The sequence below is a fragment of the Sceloporus occidentalis genome, unplaced genomic scaffold, assembly GCF_023333645.1.
Source record: "Sceloporus occidentalis isolate IW3139 unplaced genomic scaffold, rSceOcc1.0.p SCAF_22, whole genome shotgun sequence".
Lineage (NCBI taxonomy): Eukaryota > Metazoa > Chordata > Lepidosauria > Squamata > Phrynosomatidae > Sceloporus > Sceloporus occidentalis.
Window position 1 is genome coordinate 14,850,666 of NW_028317002.1, and position 23,390 is coordinate 14,874,055.

General features: G+C 42.9%; 8 non-coding genes across 8 annotated transcripts; 6 read left to right on the forward strand and 2 right to left on the reverse strand.

Moving 5' to 3' along the window:
- Positions 1–747: 747 nt before the first annotated feature.
- On the forward strand, positions 748–829 carry TRNAS-AGA (transfer RNA serine (anticodon AGA)). Its single transcript has one exon. It is a non-coding gene; the product is annotated as a tRNA-Ser (tRNA).
- Positions 830–5,447: 4,618 nt separating this feature from the next.
- Positions 5,448–5,529, forward strand: TRNAS-UGA (transfer RNA serine (anticodon UGA)). Its single transcript has one exon. It is a non-coding gene; the product is annotated as a tRNA-Ser (tRNA).
- Positions 5,530–6,334: 805 nt separating this feature from the next.
- On the reverse strand, positions 6,335–6,406 carry TRNAD-GUC (transfer RNA aspartic acid (anticodon GUC)). Its single transcript has one exon. It is a non-coding gene; the product is annotated as a tRNA-Asp (tRNA).
- Positions 6,407–10,063: 3,657 nt separating this feature from the next.
- TRNAS-UGA (transfer RNA serine (anticodon UGA)) lies at positions 10,064–10,145 on the forward strand. The gene has a single exon. It is a non-coding gene; the product is annotated as a tRNA-Ser (tRNA).
- Positions 10,146–14,436: 4,291 nt separating this feature from the next.
- On the forward strand, positions 14,437–14,518 carry TRNAS-UGA (transfer RNA serine (anticodon UGA)). Its single transcript has one exon. It is a non-coding gene; the product is annotated as a tRNA-Ser (tRNA).
- Positions 14,519–18,806: 4,288 nt separating this feature from the next.
- On the forward strand, positions 18,807–18,888 carry TRNAS-UGA (transfer RNA serine (anticodon UGA)). The gene has a single exon. It is a non-coding gene; the product is annotated as a tRNA-Ser (tRNA).
- Positions 18,889–20,194: 1,306 nt separating this feature from the next.
- Positions 20,195–20,276, forward strand: TRNAS-AGA (transfer RNA serine (anticodon AGA)). The gene has a single exon. It is a non-coding gene; the product is annotated as a tRNA-Ser (tRNA).
- A 1,118-nt stretch (positions 20,277–21,394) lies between these two features.
- On the reverse strand, positions 21,395–21,466 carry TRNAD-GUC (transfer RNA aspartic acid (anticodon GUC)). The gene has a single exon. It is a non-coding gene; the product is annotated as a tRNA-Asp (tRNA).
- Positions 21,467–23,390: the final 1,924 nt, after the last annotated feature.

Below are 23,390 nucleotides of genomic sequence, written 5' to 3' on the forward strand. Positions count from 1 at the left end.
TGAATAAAAGGAGAATACTGGAGTGGAATACTGTCCACGGCGCGCCTTTTCAACAGTTCAACAAGCAGTAGCTGGCATTGTTGGCCGATTCAGCCATACCAACGTAACAACAACAAAGGTTCTGTCATTTTAGCACTCTCTATGGAGAACTGAGATTTCTGCATTTTGTTTTTACAAATTGGTCCATTACAATATGAAGTAAACTTGAGCAACAAAAAAAAAAAAAAAAAAAGAGAACCCCGGTCTCCCGCGTGACAGGCGGGGATACTTACCACTATACTAACGAGGACTGGCATTGGTGGGCATGACGCATCCATGCACACACAACTATATTGAGCAAACTGTATTTGTCCCAGGCAGCAAGGCTCGTGATAGCACCATTCGGTCACTTAACCTTGCCCACCTTGCTACAGTCTAGTCACTTTGTTTTTTATGTGACATAGTACTAGCTGAACACACTGATTAGAACATATTCTCCAATTTTCTTTTACTTTGCGGTGTGAGAGCTGTAATGGTACTGTTTATGAGCTTTTACGAGACAGAGTGGAATAAAAGGAGAGCTACTAGGATTGGAAGAAAATTCATTCGATGCTGAGGCGACTTACTATATGTTTACTATAGATCTGGCATGATGGCGGGTTTCTTGACACACACTTGGTGTCGTGGGTTTGATATAAAGAGTGTGTGGGAGAAGGATTGTATGCTACAACTGCTCACACACGCACATGTGTACGCCTAATTCCGTGAGTAGTCGTGGCCGAGTGGTTAAGGCGATGGGCTAGAAATCCATTGGGGTCTCCCCGCGCAGGTTCGAATCCTGCCGACTACGACCCTTTTCTCTTAGTGTGTATAAATTCGCAGCAAGCTCTTTTTTTTCTTTTTTTTACCCGTAACGCCAAATATCTCAGTTTTCAAAATACGAGAACTGAGATTTCTGCATTTTGTTTTTACAAATTGGTCCGTTACAATATGAAGTAAACTTGAGCAACAAAAAAAAAATAAGTACCATGCATCCCCGGTCTCCCGCGTGACAGGCAGGGATACTTACCACTACGTCGTGGCTGAGTGGTTAAGGCAATGGACTTGAAATCCATTGGAGTTTCGCCGCGCAGGTTCAAATCCTGCCGACTACAGGGATTTTCACTCTTAGAAGGAGCCCATACCAGCATTATTATAACATGTTGTGACTAGGCTGTTGTTTAGCGTTTTGTAAAATTGACTACAAAAGCGTACAAGCAATATCTGATCCCCGATACGTTGTTGTCCTATTCTTAGATCAACTTCTAGCAAACCTTCTTCTTGTGCTTATATAACAGTCAGATTCACACCAGTATTGTGTAATTCAAATATAAGCAAAATAAATAGCAAAATATAGAAACATAGCCACCCGGCGGGGATTCCTGCCACTATACTAACCAGGACTAGCATTGTATAATGTTGTCCAGCCACTGTGTTATTTATATGACATAGTACTAGCTGAATTGTACATGGACACACTGATTGGAAGATTTTCTCAAATTTGCTTTCCTTTACTGTATGAGAGCTGTAATGGTACCATTTATTAGCTTTTACGAGACAGAGTGGAATGAAAGAAGAACGCCATAATAATTAACTACTAGGATTGGAAGAAAATTTATTGGATGGTGAGACTACTGGTTCATGGATTTTATTCAGTTTTTCGTCAGAATGTCAAATGCTGAATAAAAGGAGAATACTGGAGTGGAATACTGTCCACGGCGCGCCTTTTCAACAGTTCAACAAGCAGTAGCTGGCATTGTTGGCCGATTCAGCCATACCAACGTAACAACAACAAAGGTTCTGTCATTTTAGCACTCTCTATGGAGAACTGAGATTTCTGCATTTTGTTTTTACAAATTGGTCCATTACAATATGAAGTAAACTTGAGCAACAAAAAAAAAAAAAAAAAAGAGTACCATACCTCCCCGTCGGGGAATCGAACCCCGGTCTCCCGCGTGACAGGAGGGGATACTTACCACTATACTAACGAGGACTGGCATTGGTGGGCATGACACATCCATGCACACACAACTATATTGAGCAAACTGTATTTGTCCCAGGCAGCAAGGCTCGTGATAGCACCATTCGGTCACTTAACCTTGCCCACCTTGCTACAGTCTAGTCACTTTGTTTTTTATGTGACATAGTACTAGCTGAACATACCGATTAGAACATATTCTCCAATTTTCTTTTACTTTGCGGTGTGAGAGCTGTAATGGTATGAGCTTTTACGAGACAGAGTGGAATAAAAGGAGAGCTACTAGGATTGGAAGAAAATTCATTCGATGCTGAGGCGACTTACTATATGTTTACTATAGATCTGGCATGATGGCGGGCTTCTTGACACACACTTGGTGCTCACATGAGACACATAAACCAAATAGCCATAACATTATGACCACCTGCCTATTATTGTGTAGGTCCCCCTTTTGCCACCAAAACAGCCCTGCCCCATCGAGGCATGGACGCTACTAGACCTCTGATGGTGTGCTGTGGTATCTGGCACCAAGACGTTTACAGCAAATCCTTTAAGTCCTGTAAGTTGCGAGGTGGGGCCTCCATGGATCAGACTTGTTTGTCCAGCACATCCCACAGATGCTCGATTGGATTGAAATCTGGAGAATTTGGAGGCCGAGTCAACACATTGAACTCGTTGTTGTGTTCCTCAAACCAGGCCAGATCCCTTTTTACTTTGTGGCAGGGCGCATTATTCTCCTGAAAGAGGCCAATGCCATCAGGAAATATAGTGTCCATGAAAGGGTGTACATGGTCTGCAAAAATGCCCAGGTAGGTGGTACATGTCAAAGTAACATCTACATGAATGGCAGGACCCAAGGTTTCCCAGCAGAACATTGTCCAAAACATCACACTGTCTCCACCGGCTTGCCTTCTTCACATAGGGCATTCTGGTGCCATGGGTTGTCCAGGTAAGCAACGCACATGCACCTGGCCATCCACGTGATGTAAAAGAAAATGTGATTCATCAGACTAGGCTACCTTCTTGCATTGCTCCACGGTCCAGGTCTTATGCTCATGTGCCCATTGTAGGAGCTTTCGGCAGTGGACAGGGGTCAGCATGGGCACCCTGACTGAACTGCAGCCCTACACAGAACAACCTGCCATGCACTGTGTGTTCTGACACCTTTCTATCAGAACCAGCATTAACTTTCTTTCAGCAAATTGAGCTACAGTAGCTCGTCCGTTGGATTTGACCACACTGGCCAGCCTTAACCCCCATGTGCATCAATGTGCCTTGTCCACCCATGACCCTGTCGCCGGTTCACCGCTTTTCCTTCCTTGGACCACTTTTGATAGGCACTGACCACTGCAGACTGGGAACACCCGGCAAGAGCTGCAGTTTTGGAGATGCTCTCACCCAGTCGTCTAGCCATCACAACCTGGCTCTTGTCAATGTTGCTCAGATCCTTACGTTTTCCCATTCTTCCTGCTTCTAACACATCAGCTTTGAGGACAAATTGTTTACTTGCTACCAAATATATCCCACCCACTGACAGGTGCCGTGATAATAAGTTGATCAGTGTTATTCACTTCACCTGTCTGTGTGAAGTGTCATCAGCTTAACTTCCTTCCAATATTGGCTACACTGCAAGAAGACCTGCAGTCTTGGGCCAGCCTCTCCATCTAGTGGAAAGGAAGAATTAACTTTCTTTATTTGTTTTCAAACACTATATATATATATATATATATATATATATATATATATATATATATATATGTATTGTTATGATTTATCTGGGACAAAAGAAAATCCCAGATCAAATTTCACACCCTAATACTTCCCAAATCCAAAGCAGCCTTATTCCTACTCGCGCACCTATTCAGGAGCCTGCCACCTGCTTAGAGGCTTGGAATATTTCCTTAACCTACCGCAAAAGCAATGGATAGGGATTGAGCGCTCAGACATTAGCATCCCCTTGCGTAGACTAGCCTGGCTCATGCCACTGAACGTCCTGCACATGGTAAGTCATAATCGCTATGTCACGGCTATTAAACCTGCCTACAATGGTGCATTTCCAGATCTATAGTATAATTAGTGCTTTGAACGTTTGTAGGATTGTTAACTGTATATATATATACTTTGGCACTGAGTAGAATATATCCAAGAGTTAGTATATCTAAAAGTTCTAAAATGTATGCTTACGCAGTACTAAACCGGGTATTATGAGAGCAGCATTCTCCTTGCCAACCAACATAATGACTTTATCACACACTAAAGTAAATGCATCCTTGACGATTTATTGAGACTTTTGTAATGCTAGCACCCCCTCAACGGATTCAGAGGTGGACAGCACAGAGTAAAGCGTTTACTCTTGCAATTGGCACGAGGGTTTAATTTGTAAAAGTGTAAATCCAGCAGAACAATCAAAACTAGTAAAGTCAGGCCTCCCTTTATTGCACATTAAAGTAAATGCATCCTTGACGATTTATTGAGACTTATGTAATGCTAGCACCCCTCAACGGATTCAGAGGTGGACAGCGCAGAGTAAGGGGTTTACTCTTGCAATTGGCATGAGGGTTTAATTTGTAAAGGTGTAAACCCAGCAGAACAATCATAAATAGTAAAGTAAGGCCTCCCCATTGGGAATTTGAACCACTGTCTCTACTGCATGAGAGGCGGGGATTCTAACCACTATAACAATGACTGTCTTACTGCATCTGTTCTCAAAAGTTCTAAAACCTTCATCATTGACTTACCTTAGCCACATACAAAACTTTTGTGAGGCAAGGTTTGTATGCTGGAACAGCTTATGAACACGTTAAGATTTCAGGCTGTGCTAATAAGGATAGCGACTGGGATCGAACCCGCGACCTTGGCGCCACGCTCTAACCAACTGAGCTAACCGGCCTTCTGTGTTGAGGCAAACGTGGCATAGTCCAAAGAGAACTCCTACTGTCCACGGCCCGCCCTTTCAACAGTTCAACGAGCAGTAGCTGGCATTGTTGGCCGATTCAGCCATACCACCGTAACAACAACAAAGGTTCTGTCATTTTAGCACTCTCTATGGACGCAGCCCATATTGACTTGCAAAAGCTAATTCTTCAGCCAATTTTGTTGAAGTTCTAAATACATATGACTACCATGCCTCAAATAGACATGGACACAAAATAATCCAGCTTGAAATCCTTAACATGTTCATGTTCTAATTTCTCTGAAATCCATCTTTTACTACAAATGTTCGCAACGGATAGCTGTAATTGAGCGGAAATCAAACTTTCTAGAATGCACAATATGTAAAGTAGCACAAAACAGAATTAACGTTTGGATGCTGCAAGTTCATTCAAATGCTTTTGAATTTGATGGAAAGAAATTGAGCAACATAGTAACGGTAAATTTTTAATCTCTGCATGTTCAGTGCGAAAGTAAAAATATTGGAACACAAAGGCTCCTTCCAACAGCATGTTAGCGTGTGGTCGTGGCCGAGTGGTTAAGGCGAAGGACTTGAAATCCATTGGGGTTTCCCCGCGCAGGTTCAAATCCTGCTGACTACGGGGGTTTTCACTCTTAGAAGGAGCCGATACCAGCATTATTATAACATGTTGTGACTAGGCTGTTGTTTAGCGTTTTGTAAAATTGACTACAAAAGCGTACAAGCAATATCTGATCCCGGATACGTTGTTGTCCTATTCTTAGATCAACTTCTAGCAAACCTTCTTCTTGTGCTTATATAACAGTCAGATTCACACCAGTATTGTGTAATTCAAATATAAGCAAAATAAATAGCAAAATATAGAAACATAGCCACCCGGCGGGGATTCCTGCCACTATACTAACCAGGACTAGCATTGTATAATGTTGTCCAGCCACTGTGTTATTTATATGACATAGTACTAGCTGAATTGTACATGGACACACTGATTGGAAGATTTTCTCAAATTTGCTTTCCTTTACTGTATGAGAGCTGTAATGGTACCATTTATTAGCTTTTACGAGACAGAGTGGAATGAAAGAAGAACGCCATAATAATTAACTACTAGGATTGGAAGAAAATTTATTGGATGGTGAGACTACTGGTTCATGGATTTTATTCAGTTTTTCGTCAGAATGTCAAATGCTGAATAAAAGGAGAATACTGGAGTGGAATACTGTCCACGGCGCGCCTTTTCAACAGTTCAACAAGCAGTAGCTGGCATTGTTGGCCGATTCAGCCATACCAACGTAACAACAACAAAGGTTCTGTCATTTTAGCACTCTCTATGGAGAACTGAGATTTCTGCATTTTGTTTTTACAAATTGGTCCATTACAATATGAAGTAAACTTGAGCAACAAAAAAAAAAAAAAAAAGAGTACCATACCTCCCCGTCGGGGAATCGAACCCCGGTCTCCCGCGTGACAGGCGGGGATACTTACCACTATACTAACGAGGACTGGCATTGGTGGGCACGACACATCCATGCACACACAACTATATTGAGCAAACTGTATTTGTCCCAGGCAGCAAGGCTCGTGATAGCACCATTCGGTCACTTAACCTTGCCCACCTTGCTACAGTCTAGTCACTTTGTTTTTTATGTGACATAGTACTAGCTGAACATACCGATTAGAACATATTCTCCAATTTTCTTTTACTTTGCGGTGTGAGAGCTGTAATGGTATGAGCTTTTACGAGACAGAGTGGAATAAAAGGAGAGCTACTAGGATTGGAAGAAAATTCATTCGATGCTGAGGCGACTTACTATATGTTTACTATAGATCTGGCATGATGGCGGGCTTCTTGACACACACTTGGTGCTCACATGAGACACATAAACCAAATAGCCATAACATTATGACCACCTGCCTATTATTGTGTAGGTCCCCCTTTTGCCACCAAAACAGCCCTGCCCCATCGAGGCATGGACGCTACTAGACCTCTGATGGTGTGCTGTGGTATCTGGCACCAAGACGTTTACAGCAAATCCTTTAAGTCCTGTAAGTTGCGAGGTGGGGCCTCCATGGATCAGACTTGTTTGTCCAGCACATCCCACAGATGCTCGATTGGATTGAAATCTGGAGAATTTGGAGGCCGAGTCAACACATTGAACTCGTTGTTGTGTTCCTCAAACCAGGCCAGATCCCTTTTTACTTTGTGGCAGGGCGCATTATTCTCCTGAAAGAGGCCAATGCCATCAGGAAATATAGTGTCCATGAAAGGGTGTACATGGTCTGCAAAAATGCACCATTCGGTCACTTAACCTTGCCCACCTTGCTACAGTCTAGTCACTTTGTTTTTTATGTGACATAGTACTAGCTGAACATACCGATTAGAACATATTCTCCAATTTTCTTTTACTTTGCGGTGTGAGAGCTGTAATGGTATGAGCTTTTACGAGACAGAGTGGAATAAAAGGAGAGCTACTAGGATTGGAAGAAAATTCATTCGATGCTGAGGCGACTTACTATATGTTTACTATAGATCTGGCATGATGGCGGGCTTCTTGACACACACTTGGTGCTCACATGAGACACATAAACCAAATAGCCATAACATTATGACCACCTGCCTATTATTGTGTAGGTCCCCCTTTTGCCACCAAAACAGCCCTGCCCCATCGAGGCATGGACGCTACTAGACCTCTGATGGTGTGCTGTGGTATCTGGCACCAAGACGTTTACAGCAAATCCTTTAAGTCCTGTAAGTTGCGAGGTGGGGCCTCCATGGATCAGACTTGTTTGTCCAGCACATCCCACAGATGCTCGATTGGATTGAAATCTGGAGAATTTGGAGGCCGAGTCAACACATTGAACTCGTTGTTGTGTTCCTCAAACCAGGCCAGATCCCTTTTTACTTTGTGGCAGGGCGCATTATTCTCCTGAAAGAGGCCAATGCCATCAGGAAATATAGTGTCCATGAAAGGGTGTACATGGTCTGCAAAAATGCCCAGGTAGGTGGTACATGTCAAAGTAACATCTACATGAATGGCAGGACCCAAGGTTTCCCAGCAGAACATTGTCCAAAACATCACACTGTCTCCACCGGCTTGCCTTCTTCACATAGGGCATTCTGGTGCCATGGGTTGTCCAGGTAAGCAACGCACATGCACCTGGCCATCCACGTGATGTAAAAGAAAATGTGATTCATCAGACTAGGCTACCTTCTTGCATTGCTCCACGGTCCAGGTCTTATGCTCATGTGCCCATTGTAGGAGCTTTCGGCAGTGGACAGGGGTCAGCATGGGCACCCTGACTGAACTGCAGCCCTACACAGAACAACCTGCCATGCACTGTGTGTTCTGACACCTTTCTATCAGAACCAGCATTAACTTTCTTTCAGCAAATTGAGCTACAGTAGCTCGTCCGTTGGATTTGACCACACTGGCCAGCCTTAACCCCCATGTGCATCAATGTGCCTTGTCCACCCATGACCCTGTCGCCGGTTCACCGCTTTTCCTTCCTTGGACCACTTTTGATAGGCACTGACCACTGCAGACTGGGAACACCCGGCAAGAGCTGCAGTTTTGGAGATGCTCTCACCCAGTCGTCTAGCCATCACAACCTGGCTCTTGTCAATGTTGCTCAGATCCTTACGTTTTCCCATTCTTCCTGCTTCTAACACATCAGCTTTGAGGACAAATTGTTTACTTGCTACCAAATATATCCCACCCACTGACAGGTGCCGTGATAATAAGTTGATCAGTGTTATTCTCTTCACCTGTCTGTGTGAAGTGTCATCAGCTTAACTTCCTTCCAATATTGGCTACACTGCAAGAAGACCTGCAGTCTTGGGCCAGCCTCTCCATCTAGTGGAAAGGAAGAATTAACTTTCTTTATTTGTTTTCAAACACTATATATATATATATATATATATATATATATATATATATATATATGTATTGTTATGATTTATCTGGGACAAAAGAAAATCCCAGATCAAATTTCACACCCTAATACTTCCCAAATCCAAAGCAGCCTTATTCCTACTCGCGCACCTATTCAGGAGCCTGCCACCTGCTTAGAGGCTTGGAATATTTCCTTAACCTACCGCAAAAGCAATGGATAGGGATTGAGCGCTCAGACATTAGCATCCCCTTGCGTAGACTAGCCTGGCTCATGCCACTGAACGTCCTGCACATGGTAAGTCATAATCGCTATGTCACGGCTATTAAACCTGCCTACAATGGTGCATTTCCAGATCTATAGTATAATTAGTGCTTTGAACGTTTGTAGGATTGTTAACTGTATATATATATACTTTGGCACTGAGTAGAATATATCCAAGAGTTAGTATATCTAAAAGTTCTAAAATGTATGCTTACGCAGTACTAAACCGGGTATTATGAGAGCAGCATTCTCCTTGCCAACCAACATAATGACTTTATCACACACTAAAGTAAATGCATCCTTGACGATTTATTGAGACTTTTGTAATGCTAGCACCCCCTCAACGGATTCAGAGGTGGACAGCACAGAGTAAAGCGTTTACTCTTGCAATTGGCACGAGGGTTTAATTTGTAAAAGTGTAAATCCAGCAGAACAATCAAAACTAGTAAAGTCAGGCCTCCCTTTATTGCACATTAAAGTAAATGCATCCTTGACGATTTATTGAGACTTATGTAATGCTAGCACCCCTCAACGGATTCAGAGGTGGACAGCGCAGAGTAAGGGGTTTACTCTTGCAATTGGCATGAGGGTTTAATTTGTAAAGGTGTAAACCCAGCAGAACAATCATAAATAGTAAAGTAAGGCCTCCCCATTGGGAATTTGAACCACTGTCTCTACTGCATGAGAGGCGGGGATTCTAACCACTATAACAATGACTGTCTTACTGCATCTGTTCTCAAAAGTTCTAAAACCTTCATCATTGACTTACCTTAGCCACATACAAAACTTTTGTGAGGCAAGGTTTGTATGCTGGAACAGCTTATGAACACGTTAAGATTTCAGGCTGTGCTAATAAGGATAGCGACTGGGATCGAACCCGCGACCTTGGCGCCACGCTCTAACCAACTGAGCTAACCGGCCTTCTGTGTTGAGGCAAACGTGGCATAGTCCAAAGAGAACTCCTACTGTCCACACAAAGGCTCCTTCCAAGAGCATGTTAGCGTGTAGTCGTGGCCGAGTGGTTAAGGCGATGGACTTGAAATCCATTGGGGTTTCCCCGCGCAGGTTCAAATCCTGCTGACTACGGGGATTTTCACTCTTAGAAGGAGCCGATACCAGCATTATTATAACATGTTGTGACTAGGCTGTTGTTTAGCGTTTTGTAAAATTGACTACAAAAGCGTACAAGCAATATCTGATCCCGGATACGTTGTTGTCCTATTCTTAGATCAACTTCTAGCAAACCTTCTTCTTGTGCTTATACACCAGTATTGTGTAATTCAAATATAAGCAAAATAAATAGCAAAATATAGAAACATAGCCACCCGGCGGGGATTCCTGCCACTATACTAACCAGGACTAGCATTGTATAATGTTGTCCAGCCACTGTGTTATTTATATGACATAGTACTAGCTGAATTGTACATGGACACACTGATTGGAAGATTTTCTCAAATTTGCTTTCCTTTACTGTATGAGAGCTGTAATGGTACCATTTATTAGCTTTTACGAGACAGAGTGGAATGAAAGAAGAACGCCATAATAATTAACTACTAGGATTGGAAGAAAATTTATTGGATGGTGAGACTACTGGTTCATGGATTTTATTCAGTTTTTCGTCAGAATGTCAAATGCTGAATAAAAGGAGAATACTGGAGTGGAATACTGTCCACGGCGCGCCTTTCCAACAGTTCAACAAGCAGTAGCTGGCATTGTTGGCCGATTCAGCCATACCAACGTAACAACAACAAAGGTTCTGTCATTTTAGCACTCTCTATGGAGAACTGAGATTTCTGCATTTTGTTTTTACAAATTGGTCCATTACAATATGAAGTAAACTTGAGCAAAAAAAAAAAAAAAAAAGAGTACCATACCTCCCCGTCGGGGAATCGAACCCCGGTCTCCCGCGTGACAGGCGGGGATACTTACAACTATACTAACGAGGACCGGCATTGGAGGGCATGACGCATCCATGCACACACAACTATATTGAGCAAACTGTATTTGTCCCAGGCAGCAAGGCTCGTGATAGCACCATTCGGTCACTTAACCTTGCCCACCTTGCTACAGTCTAGTCACTTTGTTTTTTATGTGACATAGTACTAGCTGAACACACCGATTAGAACATATTCTCCAATTTTCTTTTACTTTGCGGTGTGAGAGCTGTAATGGTATGAGCTTTTACGAGACAGAGTGGAATAAAAGGAGAGCTACTAGGATTGGAAGAAAATTCATTCGATGCTGAGGCGACTTACTATATGTTTACTATAGATCTGGCATGATGGCGGGCTTCTTGACACACACTTGGTGCTCACATGAGACACATAAACCAAATAGCCATAACATTATGACCACCTGCCTATTATTGTGTAGGTCCCCCTTTTGCCACCAAAACAGCCCTGCCCCATCGAGGCATGGACGCTACTAGACCTCTGATGGTGTGCTGTGGTATCTGGCACCAAGACGTTTACAGCAAATCCTTTAAGTCCTGTAAGTTGCGAGGTGGGGCCTCCATGGATCAGACTTGTTTGTCCAGCACATCCCACAGATGCTCGATTGGATTGAAATCTGGAGAATTTGGAGGCCAAGTCAACACATTGAACTCGTTGTTGTGTTCCTCAAACCAGGCCAGATCCCTTTTTACTTTGTGGCAGGGCGCATTATTCTCCTGAAAGAGGCCAATGCCATCAGGAAATATAGTGTCCATGAAAGGGTGTACATGGTCTGCAAAAATGCCCAGGTAGGTGGTACATGTCAAAGTAACATCTACATGAATGGCAGGACCCAAGGTTTCCCAGCAGAACATTGTCCAAAACATCACACTGTCTCCACCGGCTTGCCTTCTTCACATAGGGCATTCTGGTGCCATGGGTTGTCCAGGTAAGCAACGCACATGCACCTGGCCATCCACGTGATGTAAAAGAAAATGTGATTCATCAGACTAGGCTACCTTCTTGCATTGCTCCACGGTCCAGGTCTTATGCTCATGTGCCCATTGTAGGAGCTTTCGGCAGTGGACAGGGGTCAGCATGGGCACCCTGACTGAACTGCAGCCCTACACAGAACAACCTGCCATGCACTGTGTGTTCTGACACCTTTCTATCAGAACCAGCATTAACTTTCTTTCAGCAAATTGAGCTACAGTAGCTCGTCCGTTGGATTTGACCACACTGGCCAGCCTTAACCCCCATGTGCATCAATGTGCCTTGTCCACCCATGACCCTGTCGCCGGTTCACCGCTTTTCCTTCCTTGGACCACTTTTGATAGGCACTGACCACTGCAGACTGGGAACACCCGGCAAGAGCTGCAGTTTTGGAGATGCTCTCACCCAGTCGTCTAGCCATCACAACCTGGCTCTTGTCAATGTTGCTCAGATCCTTACGTTTTCCCATTCTTCCTGCTTCTAACACATCAGCTTTGAGGACAAATTGTTTACTTGCTACCAAATATATCCCACCCACTGACAGGTGCCGTGATAATAAGTTGATCAGTGTTATTCACTTCACCTGTCTGTGTGAAGTGTCATCAGCTTAACTTCCTTCCAATATTGGCTACACTGCAAGAAGACTGCAGTCTTGGGCCAGCCTCTCCATCTAGTGGAAAGGAAGAATTAACTTTCTTTATTTGTTTTCAAACACTATATATATATATATATATATATATATATATATATATATATATATGTATTGTTATGATTTATCTGGGACAAAAGAAAATCCCAGATCAAATTTCACACCCTAATACTTCCCAAATCCAAAGCAGCCTTATTCCTACTCGCGCACCTATTCAGGAGCCTGCCACCTGCTTAGAGGCTTGGAATATTTCCTTAACCTACCGCAAAAGCAATGGATAGGGATTGAGCGCTCAGACATTAGCATCCCCTTGCGTAGACTAGCCTGGCTCATGCCACTGAACGTCCTGCACATGGTAAGTCATAATCGCTATGTCACGGCTATTAAACCTGCCTACAATGGTGCATTTCCAGATCTATAGTATAATTAGTGCTTTGAACGTTTGTAGGATTGTTAACTGTATATATATATACTTTGGCACTGAGTAGAATATATCCAAGAGTTAGTATATCTAAAAGTTCTAAAATGTATGCTTACGCAGTACTAAACCGGGTATTATGAGAGCAGCATTCTCCTTGCCAACCAACATAATGACTTTATCACACACTAAAGTAAATGCATCCTTGACGATTTATTGAGACTTTTGTAATGCTAGCACCCCCTCAACGGATTCAGAGGTGGACAGCACAGAGTAAAGCGTTTACTCTTGCAATTGGCACGAGGGTTTAATTTGTAAAAGTGTAAATCCAGCAGAACAATCAAAACTAGTAAAGTCAGGCCTCCCTTTATTGCACATTAAAGTAAATGCATCCTTGACGATTTATTGAGACTTATGTAATGCTAGCACCCCTCAACGGATTCAGAGGTGGACAGCGCAGAGTAAGGGGTTTACTCTTGCAATTGGCATGAGGGTTTAATTTGTAAAGGTGTAAACCCAGCAGAACAATCATAAATAGTAAAGTAAGGCCTCCCCATTGGGAATTTGAACCACTGTCTCTACTGCATGAGAGGCGGGGATTCTAACCACTATAACAATGACTGTCTTACTGCATCTGTTCTCAAAAGTTCTAAAACCTTCATCATTGACTTACCTTAGCCACATACAAAACTTTTGTGAGGCAAGGTTTGCATGCTGGAACAGCTTATGAACACGTTAAGATTTCAGGCTGTGCTAATAAGGATAGCGACTGGGATCGAACCCGCGACCTTGGCGCCACGCTCTAACCAACTGAGCTAACCGGCCTTCTGTGTTGAAGCAAACGTGGCATAGTCCAAAGAGAACTCCTACTGTCCACGGCCCGCCCTTTCAACAGTTCAACGAGCAGTAGCTGGCATTGTTGGCCGATTCAGCCATACCACCGTAACAACAACAAAGGTTCTGTCATTTTAGCACTCTCTATGGACGCAGCCCATATTGACTTGCAAAAGCTAATTCTTCAGCCAATTTTGTTGAAGTTCTAAATACATATGACTACCATGCCTCAAATAGACATGGACACAAAATAATCCATCTTGAAATCCTTAACATGTTCATGTTCTAATTTCTCTGAAATCCATCTTTTACTACAAATGTTCGCAACGGATAGCTGTAAATGAGCGGAAATCAAACTTTCTAGAATGCACAATATGTAAAGTAGCACAAAACAGAATTAACGTTTGGATGCTGCAAGTTCATTCAAATGCTTTTGAATTTGATGGAAAGAAATTGAGCAACATAGTAACGGTAAATTTTTAATCTCTGCATGTTCAGTGCGAAAGTAAAAATATTGGAACACAAAGGCTCCTTCCAACAGCATGTTAGCGTGTAGTCGTGGCCGAGTGGTTAAGGCGATGGACTTGAAATCCATTGGGGTTTCCCCGCGCAGGTTCAAATCCTGCTGACTACGGGGATTTTCACTCTTAGAAGGAGCCGATACCAGCATTATTATAACATGTTGTGACTAGGCTGTTGTTTAGCGTTTTGTAAAATTGACTACAAAAGCGTACAAGCAATATCTGATCCCGGATACGTTGTTGTCCTATTCTTAGATCAACTTCTAGCAAACCTTCTTCTTGTGCTTATACACCAGTATTGTGTAATTCAAATATAAGCAAAATAAATAGCAAAATATAGAAACATAGCCACCCGGCGGGGATTCCTGCCACTATACTAACCAGGACTAGCATTGTATAATGTTGTCCAGCCACTGTGTTATTTATATGACATAGTACTAGCTGAATTGTACATGGACACACTGATTGGAAGATTTTCTCAAATTTGCTTTCCTTTACTGTATGAGAGCTGTAATGGTACCATTTATTAGCTTTTACGAGACAGAGTGGAATGAAAGAAGAACGCCATAATAATTAACTACTAGGATTGGAAGAAAATTTATTGGATGGTGAGACTACTGGTTCATGGATTTTATTCAGTTTTTCGTCAGAATGTCAAATGCTGAATAAAAGGAGAATACTGGAGTGGAATACTGTCCACGGCGCGCCTTTTCAACAGTTCAACAAGCAGTAGCTGGCATTGTTGGCCGATTCAGCCATACCAACGTAACAACAACAAAGGTTCTGTCATTTTAGCACTCTCTATGGAGAACTGAGATTTCTGCATTTTGTTTTTACAAATTGGTCCATTACAATATGAAGTAAACTTGAGCAAAAAAAAAAAAAAATAAGAGTACCATACCTCCCCGTCGGGGAATCGAACCCCGGTCTCCCGCGTGACAGGCGGGGATACTTACAACTATACTAACGAGGACCGGCATTGGAGGGCATGACGCATCCATGCACACACAACTATATTGAGCAAACTGTATTTGTCCCAGGCAGCAAGGCTCGTGATAGCACCATTCGGTCACTTAACCTTGCCCACCTTGCTACAGTCTAGTCACTTTGTTTTTTATGTGACATAGTACTAGCTGAACACACCGATTAGAACATATTCTCCAATTTTCTTTTACTTTGCGGTGTGAGAGCTGTAATGGTATGAGCTTTTACGAGACAGAGTGGAATAAAAGGAGAGCTACTAGGATTGGAAGAAAATTCATTCGATGCTGAGGCGACTTACTATATGTTTACTATAGATCTGGCATGATGGCGGGCTTCTTGACACACACTTGGTGCTCACATGAGACACATAAACCAAATAGCCATAACATTATGACCACCTGCCTATTATTGTGTAGGTCCCCCTTTTGCCACCAAAACAGCCCTGCCCCATCGAGGCATGGACGCTACTAGACCTCTGATGGTGTGCTGTGGTATCTGGCACCAAGACGTTTACAGCAAATCCTTTAAGTCCTGTAAGTTGCGAGGTGGGGCCTCCATGGATCAGACTTGTTTGTCCAGCACATCCCACAGATGCTCGATTGGATTGAAATCTGGAGAATTTGGAGGCCAAGTCAACACATTGAACTCGTTGTTGTGTTCCTCAAACCAGGCCAGATCCCTTTTTACTTTGTGGCAGGGCGCATTATTCTCCTGAAAGAGGCCAATGCCATCAGGAAATATAGTGTCCATGAAAGGGTGTACATGGTCTGCAAAAATGCCCAGGTAGGTGGTACATGTCAAAGTAACATCTACATGAATGGCAGGACCCAAGGTTTCCCAGCAGAACATTGTCCAAAACATCACACTGTCTCCACCGGCTTGCCTTCTTCACATAGGGCATTCTGGTGCCATGGGTTGTCCAGGTAAGCAACGCACATGCACCTGGCCATCCACGTGATGTAAAAGAAAATGTGATTCATCAGACTAGGCTACCTTCTTGCATTGCTCCACGGTCCAGGTCTTATGCTCATGTGCCCATTGTAGGAGCTTTCGGCAGTGGACAGGGGTCAGCATGGGCACCCTGACTGAACTGCAGCCCTACTCAGAACAACCTGCCATGCACTGTGTGTTCTGACACCTTTCTATCAGAACCAGCATTAACTTTCTTTCAGCAAATTGAGCTACAGTAGCTCGTCCGTTGGATTTGACCACACTGGCCAGCCTTAACCCCCATGTGCATCAATGTGCCTTGTCCACCCATGACCCTGTCGCCGGTTCACCGCTTTTCCTTCCTTGGACCACTTTTGATCGGCACTGACCACTGCAGACTGGGAACACCCGGCAAGAGCTGCAGTTGTGGAGATGCTCTCACCCAGTCGTCTAGCCATCACAACCTGGCTCTTGTCAATGTTGCTCAGATCCTTACGTTTGCCCATTCTTCCTGCTTCTAACACAACAGCTTTGAGGACAAATTGTTCACTTGCTACCAAATATATCCCACCCACTGACAGGTGCCGTGATAATAAGTTGATCAGTGTTATTCACTTCACCTGTCTGTGTGAAGTGTCATCAGCTTAACTTCCTTCCAATATTGGCTACACTGCAAGAAGACCTGCAGTCTTGGGCCAGCCTCTCCATCTAGTGGAAAGAGGAAGAATTAACTTTCTTTATTTGTTTTCAAACACTATATATGTATATATATATATATATATATATATATATATATATATATGTATTGTTATGATTTATCTGGGACAAAAGAAAATCCCAGATCAAATTTCACACCCTAATACTTCCCAAATCCAAAGCAGCCTTATTCCTACTCGCGCACCTATTCAGGAGCCTGCCACCTGCTTAGAGGCTTGGAATATTTCCTTAACCTACCGCAAAAGCAATGGATAGGGATTGAGCGCTCAGACATTAGCATCCCCTTGCATAGACTAGCCTGGCTCATGCCACTGGACGTCCTGCACATTGTAAGTCATAATCGCTATGTCACGGCTATTAAACCTGCCTACAATGGTGCATTTCCAGATCTATAGTATAATTAGTGCTTTGAACGTTTGTAGGATTGTTAACTGTATATATATATACTTTGGCACTGAGTAGAATATATCCAAGAGTTAGTATATCTAAAAGTTCTAAAATGTATGCTTACGCAGTACTAAACCGGGTATTATGAGAGCAGCATTCTCCTTGCCAACCAACATAATGACTTTATCACACACTAAAGTAAATGCATCCTTGACGATTTATTGAGACTTTTGTAATGCTAGCACCCCCTCAACGGATTCAGAGGTGGACAGCACAGAGTAAAGCGTTTACTCTTGCAATTGGCACGAGGGTTTAATTTGTAAAAGTGTAAATCCAGCAGAACAATCAAAACTAGTAAAGTCAGGCCTCCCTTTATTGTACATTAAAGTAAATGCATCCTTGACGATTTATTGAGACTTATGTAATGCTAGCACCCCTCAACGGATTCAGAGGTGGACAGCGCAGAGTAAGGGGTTTACTGTTGCAATTGGCATGAGGGTTTAATTTGTAAAGGTGTAAACCCAGCAGAACAATCATAAATAGTAAAGTAAGGCCTCCCCATTGGGAATTTGAACCACTGTCTCTATTGCATGAGAGGCGGGGATTCTAACCACTATAACAATGACTGTCTTACTGCATCTGTTCTCAAAAGTTCTAAAACCTTCATCATTGACTTACCTTACAAAGCTTTTGTGAGGCAAGGTTTGTATGCTGGAACAGCTTATGAACATGTTAAGATTTCAGGCTGTGCTAATAAGGATAGCGACTGGGATCGAACCCGCGACTTTGGCGCCACGCTCTAACCAACTGAGCTAGCCGGCCTTCCGTGTTGAGGCAAACGTGGCATAATCCAAGGAGAACTCCTACTGTCCACGGCGCGCCTTTTCAACAGTTCAACAAGCAGTAGCTGGCATTGTTGGCCGATTCAGCCATACCACCGTAACAACAACAAAGGTTCTGTCATTTTAGCACTCTCTATGGACGCAGCCCATATTGACTTGCAAAAGCTAATTCTTCAGCCAATTTTGTTGAAGTTCTAAATACATATGACTACCATGCCTCAAATAGACATGGACACAAAATAATCCAGCTTGAAATCCTTAACATGTTCATGTTCTAATTTCTCTGAAATCCATCTTTTACTACAAATGTTCGCAACGGATAGCTGTAAATGAGCGGAAATCAAACTTTCTAGAATGCACAATATGTAAAGTAGCACAAAACAGAATTAACGTTTGGATGCTGCAAGTTCATTCAAATGCTTTTGAATTTGATGGAAAGAAATTGAGCAACATAGTAACGGTAAATTTTTAATCTCTGCATGTTCAGTGCGAAAGTAAAAATATTGGAACACAAAGGCTCCTTCCAAGAGCATGTTAGCGTGTAGTCGTGGCCGAGTGGTTAAGGCGATGGACTTGAAATCCATTGGGGTTTCCCCGCGCAGGTTCAAATCCTGCCGACTACGGGGATTTTCACTCTTAGAAGGAGCCGATACCAGCATTATTATAACATGTTGTGACTAGGCTGTTGTTTAGCGTTTTGTAAAATTGACTACAAAAGCGTACAAGCAATATCTGATCCCGGATACGTTGTTGTCCTATTCTTAGATCAACTTCTAGCAAACCTTCTTCTTGTGCTTATATAACAGTCAGATTCACACCAGTATTGTGTAATTCAAATATAAGCAAAATAAATAGCAAAATATAGAAACATAGCCACCCGGCGGGGATTCCTGCCACTATACTAACCAGGACTAGCATTGTATAATGTTGTCCAGCCACTGTGTTATTTATATGACATAGTACTAGCTGAATTGTACATGGACACACTGATTGGAAGATTTTCTCAAATTTGCTTTCCTTTACTGTATGAGAGCTGTAATGGTACCATTTATTAGCTTTTACGAGACAGAGTGGAATGAAAGAAGAACGCCATAATAATTAACTACTAGGATTGGAAGAAAATTTATTGGATGGTGAGACTACTGGTTCATGGATTTTATTCAGTTTTTCGTCAGAATGTCAAATGCTGAATAAAAGGAGAATACTGGAGTGGAATACTGTCCACGGCGCGCCTTTTCAACAGTTCAACAAGCAGTAGCTGGCATTGTTGGCCGATTCAGCCATACCAACGTAACAACAACAAAGGTTCTGTCATTTTAGCACTCTCTATGGAGAACTGAGATTTCTGCATTTTGTTTTTACAAATTGGTCCATTACAATATGAAGTAAACTTGAGCAACAAAAAAAAAAAAAAAGAGTACCATGTCTCCCGCGTGACAGGCGGGGATACTTACCACTATACTAACGAGGACTGGCATTGGTGGGCATGACGCATCCATGCACACACAACTATATTGAGCAAACTGTATTTGTCCCAGGCAGCAAGGCTCGTGATAGCACCATTCGGTCACTTAACCTTGCCCACCTTGCTACAGTCTAGTCACTTTGTTTTTTATGTGACATAGTACTAGCTGAACACACTGATTAGAACATATTCTCCAATTTTCTTTTACTTTGCGGTGTGAGAGCTGTAATGGTACTGTTTATGAGCTTTTACGAGACAGAGTGGAATAAAAGGAGAGCTACTAGGATTGGAAGAAAATTCATTCGATGCTGAGGCGACTTACTATATGTTTACTATAGATCTGGCATGATGGCGGGTTTCTTGACACACACTTGGTGTCGTGGGTTTGATATAAAGAGTGTGTGGGAGAAGGATTGTATGCTACAACTGCTCACACACGCACATGTGTACGCCAAATTCCGTGAGTAGTCGTGGCCGAGTGGTTAAGGCGATGGACTAGAAATCCATTGGGGTCTCCCCGCGCAGGTTCGAATCCTGCCAACTACGACCCTTTTCTCTTAGTGTGTATAAATTCGCAGCAAGCTCTTTTTTTTCTTTTTTTTACCCGTAACGCCAAATATCTCAGTTTTCAAAATACAAGAACTGAGATTTCTGCATTTTGTTTTTACAAATTGGTCCGTTACAATATGAAGTAAACTTGAGCAACAAAAAAAAAATAAGTACCATGCATCCCCGTCAGGGAATCGAACCCCGGTCTCCCGCATGACAGGCAGGGATACTTACCACTAAGTCGTGGCTGAGTGGTTAAGGCAATGGACTTGAAATCCATTGGAGTTTCGTCGCGCAGGTTCAAATCCTGCCGACTACAGGGATTTTCACTCTTAGAAGGAGCCCATACCAGCATTATTATAACATGTTGTGACTAGGCTGTTGTTTAGCGTTTTGTAAAATTGACTACAAAAGCGTACAAGCAATATCTGATCCCCGATACGTTGTTGTCCTATTCTTAGATCAACTTCTAGCAAACCTTCTTCTTGTGCTTATATAACAGTCAGATTGACACCAGTATTGTGTAATTCAAATATAAGCAAAATAAATAGCAAAATATAGAAACATAGCCACCCGGCGGGGATTCCTGCCACTATACTAACCAGGACTAGCATTGTATAATGTTGTCCAGCCACTGTGTTATTTATATGACATAGTACTAGCTGAATTTTACATGGACACACTGATTGGAAGATTTTCTCAAATTTGCTTTCCTTTACTGTATGAGAGCTGTAATGGTACCATTTATTAGCTTTTACGAGACAGAGTGGAATGAAAGAAGAACGCCATAATAATTAACTACTAGGATTGGAAGAAAATTTATTGGATGGTGAGACTACTGGTTCATGGATTTTATTCAGTTTTTCGTCAGAATGTCAAATGCTGAATAAAAGGAGAATACTGGAGTGGAATACTGTCCACGGCGCGCCTTTTCAACAGTTCAACAAGCAGTAGCTGGCATTGTTGGCCGATTCAGCCATACCACCGTAACAACAACAAAGGTTCTGTCATTTTAGCACTCTCTATGGAGAACTGAGATTTCTGCATTTTGTTTTTACAAATTGGTCCATTACAATATGAAGTAAACTTGAGCAAAAAAAAAGAGAGTACCATGTCTCCCCGTCGGGGAATCGAACCCCGGTCTCCCACGTGACAGGCGGGGATACTTACCACTATACTAACGAGGACTGGCATTTGTGGGCATGACGCATCCATGCACACACAACTATATTGAGCAAACTGTATTTGTCCCAGGCAGCAAGGCTCGTGATAGCACCATTCGGTCACTTAACCTTGCCCACCTTGCTACAGTCTAGTCACTTTGTTTTTTATGTGACATAGTACTAGCTGAACACACCGATTAGAACATATTCTCCAATTTTCTTTTACTTTGCGGTGTGAGAGCTGTAATGGTATGAGCTTTTACGAGACAGAGTGGAATAAAAGGAGAGCTACTAGGATTGGAAGAAAATTCATTCGATGCTGAGGCGACTTACTATATGTTTACTATAGATCTGGCATGATGGCGGGCTTCTTGACACACACTTGGTGCTCACATGAGACACATAAACCAAATAGCCATAACATTATGACCACCTGCCTATTATTGTGTAGGTCCCCCATTTGCCACCAAAACAGCCCTGCCCCATCGAGGCATGGACGCTACTAGACCTCTGATGGTGTGCTGTGGTATCTGGCACCAAGACGTTTACAGCAAATCCTTTAAGTCCTGTAAGTTGCGAGGTGGGGCCTCCAAAGATCAGACTTGTTTGTCCAGCACATCCCACAGATGCTCGATTGGATTGAAATCTGGAGAATTTGGAGGCCGAGTCAACACATTGAACTCGTTGTTGTGTTCCTCAAACCAGGCCAGATCCCTTTTTACTTTGTGGCAGGGCGCATTATTCTCCTGAAAGAGGCCAATGCCATCAGGAAATATAGTGTCCATGAAAGGGTGTACATGGTCTGCAAAAATGCCCAGGTAGGTGGTACATGTCAAAGTAACATCTACATGAATGGCAGGACCCAAGGTTTCCCAGCAGAACATTGTCCAAAACATCACACTGTCTCCACCGGCTTGCCTTCTTCACATAGGGCATTCTGGTGCCATGGGTTGTCCAGGTAAGCAACGCACATGCACCTGGCCATCCACGTGATGTAAAAGAAAATGTGATTCATCAGACTAGGCTACCTTCTTGCATTGCTCCACGGTCCAGGTCTTATGCTCATGTGCCCATTGTAGGAGCTTTCGGCAGTGGACAGGGGTCAGCATGGGCACCCTGACTGAACTGCAGCCCTACACAGAACAACCTGCCATGCACTGTGTGTTCTGACACCTTTCTATCAGAACCAGCATTAACTTTCTTTCAGCAAATTGAGCTACAGTAGCTCGTCCGTTGGATTTGACCACACTGGCCAGCCTTAACCCCCATGTGCATCAATGTGCCTTGTCCACCCATGACCCTGTCGCCGGTTCACCGCTTTTCCTTCCTTGGACCACTTTTGATAGGCACTGACCACTGCAGACTGGGAACACCCGGCAAGAGCTGCAGTTTTGGAGATGCTCTCACCCAGTCGTCTAGCCATCACAACCTGGCTCTTGTCAATGTTGCTCAGATCCTTACGTTTTCCCATTCTTCCTGCTTCTAACACATCAGCTTTGAGGACAAATTGTTTACTTGCTACCAAATATATCCCACCCACTGACAGGTGCCGTGATAATAAGTTGATCAGTGTTATTCACTTCACCTGTCTGTGTGAAGTGTCATCAGCTTAACTTCCTTCCAATATTGGCTACACTGCAAGAAGACCTGCAGTCTTGGGCCAGCCTCTCCATCTAGTGGAAAGGAAGAATTAACTTTCTTTATTTGTTTTCAAACACTATATATATATATATATATATATATATATATGTATTGTTATGATTTATCTGGGACAAAAGAAAATCCCAGATCAAATTTCACACCCTAATACTTCCCAAATCCAAAGCAGCCTTATTCCTACTCGCGCACCTATTCAGGAGCCGGCCACCTGCTTAGAGGCTTGGAATATTTCCTTAACCTACCGCAAAAGCAATGGATAGGGATTGAGCGCTCAGACATTAGCATCCCC